At 41.6% G+C, this 21,127-nt stretch overlaps 1 protein-coding gene across 3 annotated transcripts in view; it reads right to left on the bottom strand.

The window, feature by feature from the left end:
• The window catches only part of LOC128701873 (glutamate receptor 1), a 1,634,372-nt gene that overhangs the window by 49,198 nt on the left and 1,564,047 nt on the right, over positions 1 to 21,127 (bottom strand). The gene's annotated exons all lie outside the window — the stretch shown is intronic.

The following is a 21,127-nucleotide window of genomic DNA, read 5'->3' on the forward strand; positions in this document are numbered from 1 at the left end:
TCCAATTATATCCTTGAATTTGTATTGATAAAGTCACTGGATGGCGAAACGTCTACAATAAAGATACCCAGATGTTGGACATTTGTCTAATTTTTATCTTGTCGGTATTGTATACCATTCATTTACAATCTTTTTTTTTATACCTGTCCATCCCTATCTACCCACAACCGGTGCTCGATCCCGACAGTCTTCTTTCTTCCCATTTTTGGCCTCCCTCTTATAGGATCTATCAAAATGTCTTTTCAGCTTCTCATGTCTGTAGCAGGTAAAAATTATATTCTGACTGAAAATATGTTAAACATCACTGGAAAATACAATGGAAAATATCTCTTGACTGAAAATATTCTTGGTATGGAAACAGAAACATGTGTTTTTAAAGTGTCTCATGATTAACCCTTAACATGACCTCTCACCTCACTACGTTACTCATTACACGAACATACTGGTGATGGGTCGATACCAGAATTTTTGTCGATACTGGTACTAATACCCAATTTTCGAACGATACCCATACTTTTTCTATCTTCTTTAATTTTTAAATTACAATATGTTCAGTATACGAGGGAATGATTATTGCATAATGAACATTAAGCATCACAGGAAGGTTAAATATTTAATAATTTCTCTGTGATGATAATGTTATTACTTAGTCTGCCTGTTGTATTAGTTGGCGAAAGTGAGTGCGCTTGCGTGCGTGCTCGTCCCGTTTCCTCAGTTCGTGACTTGAAGAAAGTCATATTGCGTGTGCGAAACGTTGTCAATCTCAATATGCTACATTTACAACCTTTCGGTATTTTAAACCCTTTCTTTCTATCCTTAGTATGATTTAAAACATCTTACTATGATTGAACCTCTCCTCGTATTACCTGAACCCTATTGATTATGACTGAAAATGTTGGGAATATGACAAAGTGTACAACTTTCAGGAGCAGGGCGCTTAAAAACAAAATGTCAGAATGCAACCAAACCTTAGTTAATCTTGGGTAAATTTCCGGCTTACCCATTCACGGATTTCCGCATCTGCTGCCGCGATGCTAATGGCGGGAAGCTCGCTAACCCACTGCCAGTTTGTGTCTGTACAACACGGCTGCCCCCCCCCCCCACAGTTAATGGCTGTTGATTTTTAGCTGATTATTTTCAAGGGTTTTTATAAACTCCATTTATCCAGGAAAGAGGTGGAGCCAGGAGCTGTGAATCGACCCTGTCACTCACAAATAGGTGAGAACGTACACACACACACACACACACACACACACACACACACACTAGTAGCGATTAGTAAAGAAGCGGGGCCAGGAGCTATGGATCGACCCCTTCAATCACAAATAGGTTAGTACACACACACACTAGTAGCGATTAGTAAAGAAGCGGGGCCAGGAGCTATGGATCGACCCCTTCAATCACAAATAGGTTAGTACACACACACACTCGTTTGCTGGTAAATTTGATTTATTTTTAACAAAATCTCTGACACGCTTATTTCACTTGCTTCCACTAACAAGCAGCAAGAATGGAGATTTCTGCAAATCATGAGTGAATGAATCCATTTGCGATTTGATAACGGTGCAAGACTTGGCAGAAATGTCATCTAATGGTTTCATTTCTGGAATGTGGTTCTTTCAGAATTGTTCCTGACACGGTACTGATATATTCTTTTTGAATATATATTATATAGCTTAGTGTAAAGCCAAATCAAGGCCTAAATTAATAAGAAAAAAATAATTATTTGCTTTTACAGTGGTTTCGTTAGACGAATATCAGATGACACACAAAATGAGTGTGTTGTTTAACGATGTCAGGCTAAGGATCACTGAAATTTAATCAGCTGGCTCTGGTTCCTACTTTCAATCCCTCCCTCATTCTTTCTACCCATCTCCATTTCCTCCCTCCTTCCTTTCCTTCTCCCTTACCCTCTCTTTTCAGACACATACGAAAATAATCAAAATAGATATAAATGATAATTAGTGTATGAACTTTTATTTGTATGTTTACAAATTACAAGAAATACCTAACAGTGTGAACAATGGGAAAGTGTCTACCTATCACGGCATACCTCGCAATACGAACGATCGTGGGAAGTATCCACCATTTATCCCAGCATACCTCACCATATGAACGATCGTGGGAAGTATCCACTATTTATCCCAGCATACCTCACCAAATGAACGATCGAGGGAATTATCAACTATCCGTACCAGTATACCTCAAAATACAAACGATTGGGGAAAGTATCCATGATCTATCCCATTGTTCTGACGACCCCTGAACCATCATATGGTGGAGGCGGGGTTTACGCTGGCTAAGATCTCAGCATTAATCATTATCCCCTTGTCTAGTTGGGAAAGTTCGTCTTTTAGCTTTAGTTTCTTGTGGCTTATCATGCATGACTTGGAACTGATTACAAGCGTGGGTTTTTGACGATGCTATCACTGATGAAACTCCTTTGCTGAACCCGTTCTGCTGAAGCAACTCCATTTACAGTCACCACAGCTGAGGGTCTCGCTACTGATTCCGCCCCCGCTGACGCCTAGTGCAGATTGTATTCTCTGATTTTGTCATATCTGATCAAAATCAGATCAAAATCAGCTGACCCGAGTGACGACGACGCTGCAAACAAATCTGACTGCCACTGTTGCTGCACATGACAATTGCCTCTGACGCCTCAACTGAGTGACCTATAGCCTCTGATTTGATCAAAGTCTAGATATAGTTGCACTGAAATTTTTCCTCTCCTGACGACGGACCGAAACGTTGTCATGAAGGTCCTCTCCTGACGACGGACCGAAACGTTGTCATGAAGGTCCTCTCCTAAGTGCTGGTTATTTGCGGTTCATTTCAGCCACGGTACAGCGAATCATTCTCTTCTGTAATGTGTAGGTACTTCAGTCCTGGTAGCCGCAACTGGTAGAGAGATGACCAAAGTGTTTCATTCGCTGAAATTTGGTATGTTTGTCACTCCTACTGGAGAATCCATGTAACTTCCCATTGTTTGATAAAATGCACAGCTTATTAAGGAGAAATCGTATAGGTAATTATATATATATATATATATATATATATATATATATATATATATATATATATATATATATATATATATGCAAAACGACCACTGTGAAAGAGTAGTGAAATTCCAAGTGCTTTCGTGACTACTCACATTGTCAAGGAACTATAATCACCTGTTTACTGTGATCTTATTGCATATAATTATATATATATATACATATATATATATATATATACATATACATATATATATATATATATATATACATATATAATTATATATATATATATACATATATAATTATATATATATATATATACATATATAACTATATATATATATATATATACATATATAATTATATATATATATACATATATATATATATATATAAATATATATATATATATATATATATATATATATATATATAATTTATATATATATATATATATAATATATTATATATATATATTAAATATATACATATTATATATATATATATATAATATATATATATATAATATATATATATATATATATATAATATATATATATATATATATATATATATATATATATATATATATATAATATATATATATATATATATATATATATATATATATATATATATATATAATATATATATATATATATATATATATATATATATATATATATATATATATATATATATATATATATATATATATATTATATATATATATTATATATTAAATATGTACATATATATATATATAATATATATATAATACATATATATATATATATATATATATATATATATATATATTATATATATTATATATTAAATATATACATACATATATATATATATATATATATATATATATATATATATATATATATATATATATATATATATATATATATATATATATATATTATATATGTATATATATAATATATATATATTATAAATATATATATATTATAAATATATATATATTATAAATATATATATATTTATATATATATATATATTATATATATATATATTATATATATATATATATATTATATATATATATTATATTTTCTTCTTTTGCACACCCTTCCAAATTCATCCACCAATCTCTGCAACTTCTCTTCAGAATCTCCCAAGAGCACAGTGTCATCAGCAAAGAGCAACTGTGACAACTCCCACTTTATGTGTGATTCTTTATCTTTTAACTCCACACCTCTTGCCAGGACCCTCGCATTTACTTCTCTTATAACCCCATCTATAAATATATTAAACAACCACGGTGACATCTCGCATCCTTGTCTAAGGCCTACTTTTACTTGAGCCTCACTATGCTCATAAAAACTCTTCACTGTTTTCAGTAACCTACCTCCTACACCATACACCTGCAACATCTGTCACATTGCTCCCCTATCCACCCTGTCATACGCCTTTTCCTAATACATAAATGCCACAAAGACCTCTTTAGCCTTATCTAAATACTGTTCACTTAAATGTTTCACTGTAAACACCTGGTCCACACATCCCCTACCTTTCCTGAAGCCTCCTTGTTCATCTGCTATCCTATTCTTCGTCTTACTCTTAATTCTTTCAATAATAACTCTGCCATACACTTTACCAGGTATACTCAACAGACTTATCCCCCTATATGAGGATAACAAAAAGATTAGGTGATGAAAGATTGGATATCAGATTGGAGGGAGAGAGTATGGAGGAGGTGAATGTATTCAGATATTTGGGAGTGGACGTGTCAGCGGATGGGTCTATGAAAGATGAGGTGAATCATAGAATTGATGAGGGGAAAAGGGTGAGTGGTGCACTTAGGAGTCTGTGGAGACAAAGAACTTTGTCCTTGGAGGCAAAGAGGGGAATGTATGAGAGTATAGTTTTACTAACGCTCTTATATGGGTGTGAAGCATGGGTGATGAATGTTGCAGCGAGGAGAAGGCTGGAGGCAGTGGAGATGTCATGTCTGAGGGCAATGTGTGGTGTGAATATAATGCAGAGAATTCGTAGTTTGGAAGTTAGGAGGAGGTGCGGGATTACCAAAACTGTTGTCCAGAGGGCTGAGGAAGGATTGTTGAGGTGGTTCGGACATGTAGAGAGAATGGAGCGAAACAGAGTGACTTCAAGAGTGTATCAGTCTGTAGTGGAAGGAAGGCGGGGTGGGGGTCGGCCTAGGAAAGGTTGGAGGGAGGGGGTAAAGGAGGTTTTGTGTGCCAGGGGCTTGGACTTCCAGCAGGCATGAGTGAGCGTGTTTGTTAGGAGTGAATGGAGACAAATGGTTTTTAATACTTGACGTGCTGTTGGAGTGTGAGCAAAGTAACATTTATGAAGGGGTTCAGGGAAACCGGCAGGCCGGACTTGAGTCCTGGAGATGGGAAGTACAGTGCCTGCACTCTGAAGGAGGGGTGTTAATGTTGCAGTTTAAAAACTGTAGTGTAAAGCACCCTTCTGGCAAGACAGTGATGGAGTGAATGATGGTGAAAGTTTTTCTTTTTCGGGCCACCCTGCCCCTGCCTTGGTGGGAATCGGCCAGTGTGATAATATAAAAAAAATAATTATATATATATATTATATATTATATATATATATATATTATATATATATTATAATATATATATATATATATATATATATATATATATATATATATATATATATATATATATATATATATATATATATATATATATTATGTATATTATGTATATATTAGTAGATGGGGAGAGGGAGGTATTAGGTAGATGCCGAGAATATTTTGAGGAACTTTTAAATGTTGAGGAAGAAAGGGATGCGGTAATTTCATGCACTGGCCAGGGAGGTATACCATCTTTTAGGAGTGAAGAAGAGCAGAATGTAAGTGTCGTGGAGGTACGTGAGGCATTACGTAGAATGAAAGGGGGTAAAGCAGCTGGAACTGATGCGATCATGACATAAATGTTAAAAGCAGGGGGGGATATAGTGTTGGAGTGGTTGGTACTTTTGTTTAATAAATGTATGAAAGAGGGGAAGGTACCTAGGGATTGGCGGAGAGCGTGTATAGTCCCTTTATATAAAGGGAAAGGGGACAAAAGAGATTGTAAAAATTATAGAGGAATAAGTTTACTGAGTATACCAGGAAAAGTATACGGTAGAGTTATAATTGAAAGAATTAGAGGTAAGACAGAATGTAGGATTGCGGATGAGCAGGGAGGCTTCAGAGTGGGTAGGGGATGTGTAGATCAAGTGTTTACATTGAAGCATATATGTGAACTGTATTTAGATAAAGGTTTGGAAGTTTTTATTGCATTTATGGATTTAGAAAAGGCATATGATAGAGTGGATAGAGGAGCAATGTGGCAGATGTTGCAAGTATATGGAATAGGTGGTAAGTTACTAAATGCTGTAAAGAGCTTTTATGAGGATAGTGAGGCTCAGGTTAGGGTATGTAGAAGAGAGGGAGAATACTTCCCGGTAAAAGTAGGTCTTAGACAGGGATGTGTAATGTCACCATGGTTGTTTAATATATTTATAGATGGGGTTGTAAAAGAAGTAAATGCTAGGGTGTTCGGGAGAGGGGTGGGATTATATTATGGGGAATCAAATTCAAAATGGGAACTGACACTGTTACTTTTTGCTGATGATAATGTGCTTATGGGAGAGTCTAAAGAAAAATTGCAAAGGTTAGTGGATGAGTTTGAGAATGTGTGTAAAGGTAGAAAGTTGAAAGTGAACATAGAAAATAGTAAGGTGATGAGGGTATCAAATGATTTAGATAAAGAAAAATTGGATATCAAATTGGAGAGGAGGAGTATGGAAGAAGTGAATGTTTTCAGATACTTGGGAGTTGACGTGTCGGCGGATGGATTTATGAAGGATGAGGTTAATCATAGAATTGATGAGGGAAAAAAGGTGAGTGGTGCGTTGAGGTATATGTGGAGTCAAAAAACGTCATCTATGGAGGCAAAGAAGGGTATGTATGAAAGTATAGTAGTACCAACACTCTTATATGGATGTGAAGCTTGGGTGGTAAACGCAGCAGCGAGGAGACGGTTGGAGGCAGTGGAGATGTCCTGTCTAAGGGCAATGTGTGGTGTAAATATTATGCAGAAAATTCGGAGTGTGGAAATTAGGAGAGGGTGTGGAGTTAATAAAACCATTAGTCAGAGGGCAGAAGAGGAGTTGTTGAGGTGGTTTGGTTATTTAGAGAGAATGGATCAAAGTAGAATGACATGGAAAGCATATAAATCTATAGGGGAAGGAAGGAGGGGTAGGGGTCGTCCTCGAAAGGGTTGGAAAGAGGGGGTAAAGGAGGTTTTGTGGGCGAGGGGCTTGGACTTCCAGCAAGCGTGCATGAGCGTGTTAGATAGGAGTGAATGGAGACGAATGATACTTGGGACCTGACGATCTGTTGGGGGGTGAGCAGGGTAATATTTAGTGAAGGGATTCAGGGAAACCGGTTATTTTCATATAGTCGGACTTGAATCCTGGAAATGGGAAGTACAATGCCTGCACTTTGGAGGGGTTTGGGATATTGGCAGTTTGGAGGGATATGTTGTGTATCTTTATACGTATATGCTTCTAAACTGTTGTACTCTGAGCACCTCTGCAAAAGCAGTGATAATGTGTGAGTGAGGTGAAAGTGTTGAATGATGATGAAAGTATTTTCTTTTTGGGGATTTTCTTTCTTTTTTGGGTCACCCTGCCTCGGTTCAACGATGAGAAATTTCAATTACTCAGATATGGTAAACATGAGGAAATTAAATCTTCATCAGAGTACAAAACAAATTCTGGCCACAAAATAGAGCGAAACACCAACGTCAAAGACCTGGGAGTGATCATGTCGGAGGATCTCACCTTCAAGGACCATAACATTGTATCAATCGCATCTGCTAGAAAAATGACAGGATGGATAATGAGAACCTTCAAAACTAGGGAGGCCAAGCCCATGATGACACTCTTCAGGTCACTTGTTCTATCTAGGCTGGAATATTGCTGCACACTAACAGCACCTTTCAAGGCAGGTGAAATTGCCGACCTAGAAAATGTACAGAGAACTTTCACGGCGCGCATAACGGAGATAAAACACCTCAATTATTGGGAGCGCTTGAGGTTCCTAAACCTGTATTCCCTGGAACGCAGGAGGGAGAGATACATGATTATATACACCTGGAAAATCCTAGAGGGACTAGTACCGAACTTGCACACGAAAATCACTCACTACGAAAGCAAAAGACTTGGCAGACGATGCACCATCCCCCCAATGAATAGCAGGGGTGTCACTAGCACGTTAAGAGACCATACAATAAGTGTCAGGGGCCCGAGACTGTTCAACTGCCTCCCAGCACACATAAGGGGGATTACCAACAGACCCCTGGCAGTCTTCAAACTGGCACTGGACAAGCACCTAAAGTCAATTCCTGATCAGCCGGGCTGTGGCTCGTACGTTGGTTTGCGTGCAGCTAGCAGCAACAGCCTGGTTGATCAGGCTCTGATCCACCAGGAGGCCTGGTCACAGACCGGGCTGCGGGGGCGTTGACCCCCGGAACTCTCTCCAGGTAAACTCCAGGTGGGAGACGGCCGACTTGTTGAAAAAATATATATATATATATATATATATATATATATATATATATATATATATATATATATATATATATATATATATATATATATATATATATGCAAAACAATCGCAGGCAGGCGATCTTAACAATACAAGCCACGGGGAAGGGGCTGAGTGGAAATCTTTAGCTCAAGTAATTTCACACTTCTCAGTGAGTCATCAGGAGCTGTGCAATGTTGCAAAGGCAGCAACAAGAGAAGTAGGGTATTTTCAGAGTATAGGTAGTGAGAATGGTAGTGTGTAGGCACCAGCCAGAGTCTGGCTTAATTCGCAAACGAACGAAATTATTTACAAACATTATCTCTCAGTCCACTGCAGGATTTTAACCTGCACACCCTGCACCAAAGTACGCAGTCCTCTGAAAGGTAACCTAGGTTTCCTACTCTAGAATACGTATCAATACACACTCTCCACCAGCATTCATCTAAACTCCTTGGCAGTTTTATAATTGTAGTGTAAGCACGCCTCTGGGAAGACAGTAATGGAGTGAATGATGATGGAAGTGTTTCCTTTTTCGGGCCACCCTACCTTGGTGGGAGGAGGCCGATGTGTTAATAAAAAAGTAATATTGTAACACTTGACTGGAACGATATAATTTCACCATCAGTGTGACTTATTTCGTTTGAGCGGCTCATTATGAATCCCGTGCAATTTAAAATAAAAACATTGTTCAGGTACAAAGATGAACTCTGCCACATTTTATCAAGTATCCAGTTTAGGTCAAAAGGAAAAACTCTTTAAAAAAAATAAAAAAGGTGTTAATTACACTACTTACGATGAATATAAATGAGCAATAAAGGACTACATTTTAGGAACTTCCATTTGGGCAATTGCGCCCGAAAACATTGTAATTAAGTTGAGACTCCCATTAAGAGAGAGAGAGAGAGAGAGAGAGAGAGAGAGAGAGAGAGAGAGAGAGAGAGAGAGAGAGAGAGAGAGAGAGAGTGTGTGTGGGGGGGGGGATGTGGGAGAGGGTGAAGTCTATCTGTGTGTCTGATTCATTCTCTCTGTCTCTCATTATCCCTCCCTCCCTACGCCTCTTGCTCTGTCACCTCGACACAAAGCTTCATAAATATATACAAATGTCCATAACAAAGGCGAAAATGTCAAAGCTGCGACGTTAACAGCGTCAGCAGTAATTATGACACGAAATTCATTTCCGGGAAATGGTGCCGGGAATAAATAGAACAAGTGCCTAGCAGCAAACCTATGTCACGTCAGCCTCGTGTGTTGACACAACCTGCCTAGCTCTCGCACGAAGAACATGGAATTAATGACCAGGCCTCGGTCAGATGACCAAGTTCCAGCTGCGGGTTGGCTTAGACCCGCGTCAGGAAACACCTCTCCTGTTTCTTGATAAACCTTACCTAACCTATCCTAAATAATAGCCACTGGCCCCTCTCTTCCTGACGGGAAATTTTTTACTCTATATGTTATACCCGACAGGGTGACACACACACACACGCACACACACGCACATACACACACACAAACGCGCGCACACACACACGCACGCACACACACGCACGCACACACACGCACGCACACACACGCACGCACACACACGCACGCACACACACGCACGCACACACACGCACGCACACACACACACGCGCACACACACACGCACACACACACACGCACACACACACACACACACACACACACACACACACAATCCACACCTAGTCAAGCACGTCAAGAAATTAGAGAAAGTGCAAAGGTTTGCAATAAGACTAGTCCCAGAGCTACGGGGATTGTCCTACGAAGAAAGGTTGAGGGAAATCGGCCTGACGACACTGGAGGACAGGAGGGTCAGGGGAGACATGATAACGACATATAAAATACTGCGCGGAATAGACAAGGTGGACAAAGACGGGATGTTCCAGAGATGGGACACAGACACAAGAGGTCACAATTGGAAGTTGAAGACTCAGATGAATCAAAGGGATGTTAGGAAGTATTTCTTCAGTCATAGAGTAGTCAGGCCATGGAATAGCCTAGAAAGGGATGTAGTGGAGGCAGGAACCATACATAGTTTTAAGGCGAGGTATGATAGAGCTCATGGGGCAGGGAGAGAGAGGACCTAGTAGCAATCAGCGAAGAGGCGGGGCCAGGAGCTGTGAATCGACCCCTACAACCACAAATAGGTGAGTACAAATAGGTGAGTACACACACACACACACACACACACACACACACACACACACACACACACACACATGCACGATCAAGAAATTTCCTGAATGAGACTTTCCGCCACTTGTGGTTTTGTCAACTGTGGTTATCACTTGTGGATTAATTGATATAACCAGCGAAATTGTATTCTCGTTTCGCCTTAACATATAAGAAATTATATAAATAAAACTATCAAGAGTATTTATACGGAATATAAGGGAAATACTGCGTTTAATAAAGGGAGATTTTTCTCATTTTAAGAGAAAATTAATTTTCTTAAAAATGCTTGAAAAAAATATAGAGAAAATACTACGAAATAGAAGTTCCTTATTCCATATAAATTAAGATTTTGCATAAATTTTTCCCTTAAAAAGCAGTTGAAAAATTTGAGCTACCTTTCCCTTCCTAGAATCATACGGACGAATCTATTCTCTAGGTGTTGCAAGACCCTTAGTGGTTTGGCGTTTCTCTGTGATAACAAAAACAACGCCTAATGCCCGTCTTTCACAGTCTCCAAGAGATTCATCAAGGCATTGGGACTGATCTCTCTTGCTACCCTTTACTCCTGCACTATCCACTGCCGCGCTGCATTCCATAACCTAATAACCATCCCTCTCCCTCTTGCTACCCAATACTTCTGCATCCTTCCCTACCCTGTTGCGCTGTATGACCCTTGTAGGTTTAGCGCTTCTTTTTGATAATCCACGAGGTTCATCAAGGCAGTGGGACTGATCTCGAAATCCTTCGCATCTTCCACCTTCTCCATATACTACTGTACAATGTGCTGGACTGATAAAGCCGCTGGTTGGCGTAACGTCTCCAAGCTAAGAATATCTAACTGTGGCACACGTGTCTCGTTCATATGCCAAATAAAATCGCCGTGTTGTCACTATAGACTATATAGAGAAATAATATACGAAAAGCTAATAAAATCCTGAGACCACAGTTCTGTGAGTAGTCGCCCTGAAGGAGGTGTGAATGAAGAGGAGGAGTAGAAAAAATAAATGTATGGGCAATTACATAAGGAAGAGAAGTTGTTTGGATGGTGTGCAGTGCGATAAAGCAATGAAGATATGACTCACGAAATCGTAATGACACGATTGTAAACAAGATATAACAGTGACCGAGATGATGTAAAGACTAATAAACATGTGCAAAGCAGTAACGCAGATTTATACTAGTAAGGTAGAGGGATAGTCCGTTGTTGACAGAGTGCTGACTGGAGAGTGTTAAGAGTAAAAGAGCGTGGAAGACGTACCAACAATGAGGATGACACTGCTTCAAGGGGTGCTTCTTGGCGCGGTGAAAAGGCTCTTGGTCTGAGGAATTAGACTTTTTGGTCTCCTTCCTCAGACCGAACTTAATTACCCCTAAGTCCCCTCCTCCCTATCCCATCCTCCCCATCCCCCATTTTCCTTTTCCTCTTCCTCCCTATCCCTCCCCTATTCCCTTCCCATTTTCAGCCATTCGGATTCTACCCATAGGCACTCTAGTTCCTAGGTAGGGGGAAGGGTACCGGGGTCCATCCCATTCCACTGAGGTCCTTGGCGGTGGTGTAGCTTGCTGTGGAATCTGGATTACCTGGGGATGGCCCGATTCCTCTCCAGTCTTCCGGGGAGTGGCTTTGGGTGTCTTTCGGGTGACTGGTGTATATCTGGAGGCTACCTTTCGGATTCCGGGGGGGTGGGGGGGGGGGGTGGCCGAAGGCGGTATGTTTTGTGGTGGGTGTCCGGTCGCCCTCTCCTTTGTCCACCCAGGTGGCTCTGCTAATGTGAGGTTGCTATCTCGGATTGTTGGTTTACTGGTATGAAGGGTAGGGTATGGCATGGGTTCCATGCAGCGGTGCTGAAGTCTCTTTGGGCACGGAGGGAGATTTATTGCCCTTTCCTTCCTCCTAGGAGCTATTCCTCCATGTTTTCCCCTTTTTTATTCTTTTTTTTATTTCATTTTCTTTTTTTTCTAAAAAACAAAAAGAAAAGGAGCGACCTAACCATGAAGTACCCAACCTATGAACCTGTTCCCCCCAGGCCCCTTTCTGATACTGCACCCTGTTTTGACCCTGCCTCGTTATTTGACCACTCTTTTTGACATTTCTAATGCCCCTGTACCTCCTGCTGGTGCCGTTTCGACACCTGCTCCAAGTACCAGGATTTCGACAAACTCCTTCAATATGTCTGACCTCCGATTTTCTTTAACTACGCCTCCAGCTTCTCCCTCTATGGTGTGGTAATTTTCGAATCTCCTACCTATCCCATGTCGGACCAACTGCGGTCCCACATCTGAACACCCAGGTCCATTACCTGATGATATTTCTTCGCTTCTTTCTCATTCCACTAAGAAAAGACTGACATGTCTCACACTCCCTTTACACACTATGTTTCACAATACACAATGGACTAAGCTTTTTACTCTCCGACCGACTTGCTCTACTATCTTTCAGACCATAGTATTGGAAAGGCACTCCTCCACCATGTTGATAGAGGTGTATATCCTTTCATGCTCTCAAGAGCGGTACATGCGTCATCAGTGTCCAGAATGCTACCCAAGCTCACGATCTTTCTCTCCTTACAACAATCGATACTATCCCTATAAATATTGAAAAACATTATTCCCTCAATTCTTGTAGTGGTATTGTCCTTCTGTTCCATACCGTCGTCCAACACAATTTCCAGACATGTGGCAATGACATTCTGGAACAGCTAGAACACCAAGACCTCCCAATCCTCGAAGCAGACACTTACGTCCTCCCTGCCCACAGGCAGAGACGATATCCATGCAATGTAGCTCACTTAACTTTTGACTGCCGTGAGCTTCCGTCCTGTATATATAGCGGGGCACCATTTACAAGTTCAAAAGGTGATCCCTACACCACAACAGTGTAGAAAGTGCTGACGTTTTGGTCATCCAGCAAAATATTGCAGGTCCATCGCTGATGACCATACCAATACGTCTTGTAGTCTTCCTCGTCCTTCCTTAATTGTCATAAGGCTCGCCCATCTTACTCTCACTGGTGCCAAGTTTACTTAAAATGAGCTTAAAATCAGTTGTCTTAAAGCGACAGAAGGCCTCCCATATGCTATGGCAGTCTCTCATCTATGCCTCCAAGGGAAACTTCCCCTTATTTCTTATTCTTGAGTTACTAAATGTCCCCCCTCCTCTGGGGTCCCAACTTCTGCAGCCACCCATCTCTAATTCTTTTGCTGTCCTAGGCTCCGAGGTCCCTACCTCGGCACCTCATTCTGTTCTCACTTCCTCTTCTCACTCAAAAGTTTGTGTCTACGAGACCTCGTACAACACCTACTCCCCATTGCCCCTCTCCTCCAAAGTCCAGAACATCCCCATTATTAGAATCTCCTTTCTCCCCTCCTTCCCTTCTGCAACCTGCTCATTTTTCCTTCCCAGTTTCTGTACCCGGTTCTTCACCTCTTAACTGGCTCTGTTACTAGTGTGGAGCTTCATCCTCCTCCTCATACAATACCTTCTCCCCCTGTCCCTCCCATGTATCTTCCTCTTCTGGCCCCTCCCAGGTCGCTTCCTCTCCAGACGTCCCTTCCCAAGTTTCTCTAGTTCCCTCTACCCTTTCTTCCCTCCCTACTTTGGTACAGTCCATCATTTCCCCGATCTTTACTCACCCTCCTCCTTCCATCTCCAATATTGTATCACATACAAAGTCCTTGTCCTCAGAAACACTTAAAGCTATCTTAGAATATATTGAGGAGACTAGACCACTGATGGACATCAATCCACCTCCTGTTTCTCCTCTTCACTCTTCATCTCCACAAACCCTTTTTTTTTGCAGCATCGCAATCCTTCGCTGTTTAAAAGTCTTCTGCTACCTCCACATGCGGACTTTTCTAACCCTATTAGTCCGTAGATACCTCTACCTTCAGATTTCTTGTTTCTCTCTCTTCACAAATCATGGCTTATTTAGAGTGGAGTATCTGTAGCCTTAGAGGTAACCGGGGTGAGCTCCAGGTGTTTCTCTCCCAGCTTTCCTTCGTTTCTGTTAGTTTACAAGAACACAAATTATGCTCTGCTGTTATCCATCCCATCTCAGACTTTGATATATTATATTCATCGGCTCCTTTTCCCGATGGAACCTTTAATGAAAGTGCGCCTCTTATATGCACCAGTATTCCATACTGTCAGCTCTTTGTTCATACTTAGCTGCATTATACTGCAGCCTGTATCCACTTGAATAAGTGGTATACGGTCTGTTCTTTGTATCTCTCTCCTTCTCGGGCCTTATCTATTCCTGGTGTTGCATTTCTGGTTTCTTCCTTACCACTACCACTTTTGTTACTTGGCGATTTTAATGCCCACCATTTCCTCTGGAGGAGTTTCAATGTGACTCCCGCAGGATTCAGTTGGAGGCTTTTCTCGCTTCTCTCTCCCTCCATGTTTTAAATATGGGTTCTCCCACCCATTTTGATCCTCATACTCATTCTCTCTCTTGCATCGATCTCTCGGTCTGCTCTTCCTCCACTACACTAGACTTCACCTGGTCTTTCCTCCCAGACCTACATGACAGCAATCATTTTCCAATCATTCCTACTTCTCCTTCATATTCACCACCTCCCCATAGCCCACGCTGGCAATTTGACTGAGCAAACTGGGACCTTTACTCGCAACTAACTGCTTTTAGTTAGGTTCCTTCTTCGTCCTCCATTGATGAACTTATACACCTCTTCTCGACCTCAGTTTTAACTACACCTTCACATTCCGTACCCAAACCTCGGGCAGGCATTCTCAGAAGTGTGTGCCTTGGTGGTCTCCTGCTTGTGCTTGGGCAGTAAGTTTGAATGCGCTGTATGAGGCAGGTACTGGTACAACAGAACCACAGAGAGACTCCTCGATTTTAAGCAGAAGCGAGCGGTCGCTTGCCGTGTCATCCTCCTAAACACACTTGCGGGTGAGATAAAGTTTCCACCATCATGTCTGCTTCCTCTATGAGTGCAGTCTGAAAAAAAGTATGGAAACTGAATGGTAAATACTGTCCCGACCCAGCTCCTGTTCTGAGGATTGCCGGTGTTGATATAGCAAACCCTCTTGATGTTGCCACCAAAATTGGTAATCATCTTGTCCATATCTCTCAGGGGCTTTATCTATGCCCCTCGTTTCTCTCCTCAAAGTCTGCCAGAGAGTTAGAGCCCTTAAACTTTTCTTCTGTTGGAGAAAAATCTTATAATGTGCCTTTTACACTTCTGGAACTGGAGGCAACACTCAGCTTGCCGATCAACGGCAGCTGGGCCTGATGGCATTCATATTCGGATGTTACAGCATTTACATCAGTCAGCCCTTGCAGTCCTCTAACGGCTCTTTAATCTTATTTGGTCACAAGAAGTTCTTCCCCAGCTGTGGAAATCTGCCATTGTTCTCCCTTTCTGCAAACCGGGAACTACGGGACATGATGCCTCCCACTAACGTCCCATTGCTCTTACCAGTGCAGTTTGCAAGGCGATGGAACATCTGGTAAATCGACGTCTGATGTATTTAGAGACACACAACAGTCTCTCCACTAGTCAACATGGCTTTCGTTAGGGCCGTTCTACCACTGACCCCTTACTACACCAGGATACGTATGTTCGTAATGCCTTTGCGAATAACCACTCAGTTATTGCTATATTTTTTGACTGAGAAGGCATATGACACAACTTGGAGGTATAATATTTTGGCAGAAGCCCACTCCTTAGGCCTCTGAGGCAATCTATCATCCTTCCTTAAGAACTTCTTAACTGAAAGACATTTCCGTGTTCGGGTTAATAATATGCTTTCCCCGGACTTTGTCCAAGCTGAAGATGTCCCCCAGGGATGTGTTCTGAACACAACACGTTTTCTCCTTGCTATAAATGATTTGGCCTCTATTCTTCCATCCAATATTTGGTCATTGCTCTTTGTTGATGACTTCGCTATAGCTTGCGTTGACTGTCACCTCATTGCAGTTTCTCTTCAATATGCAGTCAGCCGTATTTCCAATTGGGCCACCATGCATGGGTGTAAATTTTCCAGTACTAAAACTCACCAAATTACTATCACTAGACGTTCTGTCGTCTCTGATTATCCATAGTGTCTATATAGCTCACGTATCCCAGAACGTGATACGGTCAGGTTTCTCAGCCTTCTGTTTGACCGTAGGTTATCTTGGAAACCTCACATTACCTCTCTGAAGGCAAATTGTCATAGCCGGCTGAGCCTTCTTAAAACCATCGCTCATCTTTCATGGGGGCTGATCGTAGAATTCTCTACGATCAGCCCCTACATTCAGCCCTAATTTTATCGAAACTCGATTATGGTGACCAGATCTATTCGGCAGCCTCTCCTGCTACTCTGTCTAGCCATAATCCCATCCGTCACCTATCACCATGATGCTCATTGCCTTCGCTATTACGTTCGTTCTCATGATCCCCGCAATCCTTCTATATATAGGATAGTCACTGATGTTAGACATTCTTTATTCATTCGTCACCCCTATTTATTCCGTCCCTTTTCTCTTAGCCTACATTCACTCTTGTCTTCTCTTCAGTTACCACCTTTCTATGTTCATGTAGCATCTCACTTTTTCCCTACCCCTTGGGAAGTTCTAGCTGTTCGTGTCTGTTCTTTCCCACTACCATGCGCGAAAGCCCAACTACCTATGGGGGGGCTTCTCGCTCTCTTTTTCTTCACCACTTCTCTCATTCTCATGTCATCGCAGTGTACACCGATGGTTCTGAGTCTTCTGACGGCTTTGGATTCGCAGCAGTGTTTCCAGACAGTGTCATGCTAGAACATTTGTTTTCCTTGGCTAGCATTTTTACAGCTGAATTGTATGCCATTCTTGTAGCACTTATCCGTATTGCATCTATGCCTGTGTCACCATTTGTAGTCGTTTCAGACTCCCTTAGTGCTTTACAGGCTATACGAAAAATTGATACACCTCACCCCCTAGTTCTCTGTATCCAACTTTGGTTATGCTGTATATCTACCAAGCAAAAAGATATTGTTTTTGTTGGGTCCCTGGTCATGTTGACGTACAGGGCAATGAACAGGCAAACACTACTGTGCGGTCATCTCCCAGTTTCACATAAAGGTGTTCCATTCACAGACTATTTTTCTGTAATTGCTACCTACCTTCACACCCGTTGGCAACAACGTTGGTCTGATCTGCTACATAACAAATTTCATTTTATTAAACCGAGTATAGGTTTCTGGCCATCTTCACTTCATCAGTGTCGAGAATGGGAGACTACTCTCTCCCGTCTTCGCATCGGCCACACTCGTCTTATTCTCTGTGCGAATTGTCAGGTTCCAGTATCTGTTAGCCACATTCTGTTGGACTCCGCCCCCCCCTCTGTGAACGAGCATGCAGAATTTACCTCTGTCATTTCTGCTCTGCTGCCCTTTCTTTACCTTCCCTTCTTGCTGATGGACCCTCTTTTAATGCAGACGCTCTCATTGGCTTATTGACAGCAACTGGTTTACTACACAAACTCTGATGATGCCTCTAGCACTCCCCTCAGTCCTTTCTACCTCAATCTCTTGCTACCCTCTACCCTCGCACTATTCACTGCCCCACTGCGCTCCATAACCTAATAATCATCCCTCTCCCTCTTGCTACCCAATACCCTTGGATCCTTCCCTGCCTTGCTGCTCTGTATAACCCTTGTGCTTTAGCATTTCTTTTTGATTACATTAATAATTATAATAATGAGGATGACAGAACTGAACAAAAGAGCTGAGAATATCTAAGAGAGGGCAACATTTGTTGCCTGTGAAAACCATTTCATGCAGGAAATTAGTTAGCTCTTTCCCTTCCTGCGACTAGTAGTACCAGAGAAGTGATCCTTACCCTTAGGTTCAAATCACATCACCGCATTTTGGTGACCCAACTTATTTTGATGTAATAATATGGTGGCTCATGAACCATTTGGTAAGAAGCGAGACTACTGACCACTTGGATACCCGACAACTGCATAACCCAGGGCAACATGGGTTTAAAACCGGTTGCTCCTTCAGCTCACAACTTGGGGGAATGGTTCAATTTTGTCAAACGTTGGATACGTTTCCTTACACCTGTTGATCGTGTTTACCTAACAGTATTTAGATACCAACATGTTAGATGTGTGAAAAAGAAATGTATGCAATATTCAAAACGTTTGAGGATGCATTTCACCCATCAAGGGATTCTTCAATCCAGCGGACTGAAGAAAATTCGAGTATGTCTCTTTCTCGTAATTGTCAGTAGTAATCACCAAGTTTGGCAACCGTCAGTGGGTAGAAATGCACCCTGGATCCTGAAGCGAAGATGAGGGATAACAGTTCACAGTAACAGTTCATAGTTTCTAACTTCTATTTCTACTTTCATCTACTCACTCAGTGTACCTACACCTACCAACTAATTTACCAGCATCTCTCTTCGTTCCTCCTTCCTTCCCTCCCTTCCTCGCCCCTTCCTACCTACCTACTTATGGACGCGAAGTGAGACTTAACATAATTTATGGCGTAAAAGCTTGGCCCACAGTCAAGGCATTACCTCCCGAGCGATGAAGTTGTAGGTAGCTAAGGGCTCAACCTGCAGTGTTGCACGGTTATGATGACAAGCAGAGAGCGAGGTGCAGTGTGTTCCATAGAGCTCCAGAATTCTTAAGAGATGCACAGAGCTGAAGTGTTCTAGTGTGATGATTCAAATAGATACATAGAGCTACAGATAGGTGTTAGAGAGGCTGTAGATGGGATTAGGAAAAAGTGGCGCAGAAAGAGGCAAATGCTGCAGAGACGAGAGAGGAAATGTCGAGAAGAGGGAAGCGGGAAGGGTGGAAAGTGTGGGGCGCAGAAAGAGTGGGGGATGTAGAAAGGAGTAGGGGATGCAGAGAGGTGTAGGGGATGTAGAGAGGTGTAGGGGAATACAGAGAGAAGAGGAGAATGCAGAGAGGAGTGGGGGTTGAAGAGAGGAGGGTGACGTTTCAGAGAAAGAAGCCTGGTTTGTAAGGTGTTGTAAGGTATTTGAGAGGGTCTGAAAAAATGTAGTTATCAGTACACAACGCCATCTACCCCCCTTCCTTCCTCCCTTCCTCCCCTCCTCTCTCTCTCTTTCTCTCTCTCTCTCAGTAAGATAAGTGAAGCGAATCTCTATAACGCTGTGTCGTTTTGACAAGTACAGATGTGTGGGTGGATGGGTATAGGTTGGACCTGCTTATCATGGGCAAGCAGACTTATTCTGGTGCTGAATTTATGTTTTCACATACCAGTAAGCAGAGAAGTATTTCTGGTATAGCTCTAGTCACAGCACAAACTTCCGTTTCTGAATAGGCCTCCCAACTCAGAAAGCAGCTGTGTCGGGGTGAGATGTGTGGGGGGTGATTTCTGTGGGAAAGGGTTTGAGTTACACACACACACACACACACACACACACACACACACACACACACACACACACACACGAACACACACACTTACACACACACGTACACACACACACACACACGTACACACACACACACACACACACGTACACACACACACACACACGTGTACACACACACACGTACACACACACACACACGTGTACACACACACACGTACACACACGTACACACACACACACACACGCACACACACAACAGGCCTAGTGTCTAATCGACATGTGCCTAGGATAAAATGGTAACTAACACACACACACACACACACACACACACACACACACACACACACCATAACTACCTCTTACAGCCCCAGTCGTGCAAATTATGCTCCATGCAAATATATTAACTATGCAATTTAGAATTTTATAGTTCTGACAGCCTCATTAATTTCGCTTCTTCGTGGGTTATCGTGAGTCGGCGGACCAAGAACACAAGCCATGACAAGGATGAATTGATGGTCTTCAAGTCTGCAAGCGAAACGGGAGGTGAAGTCAACTGCCACATTAGTGAATAGAAGACAAGTTGCATTGCAAGCTCTTATTGAGAACCTTTCGCTCTGTGTAGACTCTCCTCAGAGCAGAGCTAAATATTGTCGCAATAAAAGGAACTGTAGCGTCTTTACATGGCGGAAGTTTTCATGCCTCGTCTTACGTTCACTGTAATATGAAGTCGATATTTTCAAGGAACTTTAGAAATTTTTAGAATCATTATGAGAGAGACGTCAGAGAATATAACAAAAATATCACTGCATTTATGGGGAAGTGCCAAACCATCAGGGGTCATACAGCATCTGAGGAATGGAAGGAAAAATGGTTTAAAGAGAACAGGTCCAATTCCTTTGGACAAGAACCCTCTAGCCGCATCACAATCACTATTTTTCAACTCAAATCAAAACTGAATTGGCCCCAAATATTACAATCCAT

The sequence above is a fragment of the Cherax quadricarinatus genome, chromosome 69 (genome assembly GCF_038502225.1).
Source record: "Cherax quadricarinatus isolate ZL_2023a chromosome 69, ASM3850222v1, whole genome shotgun sequence".
In the NCBI taxonomy this organism is placed as follows: Eukaryota; Metazoa; Arthropoda; class Malacostraca; order Decapoda; family Parastacidae; genus Cherax; species Cherax quadricarinatus.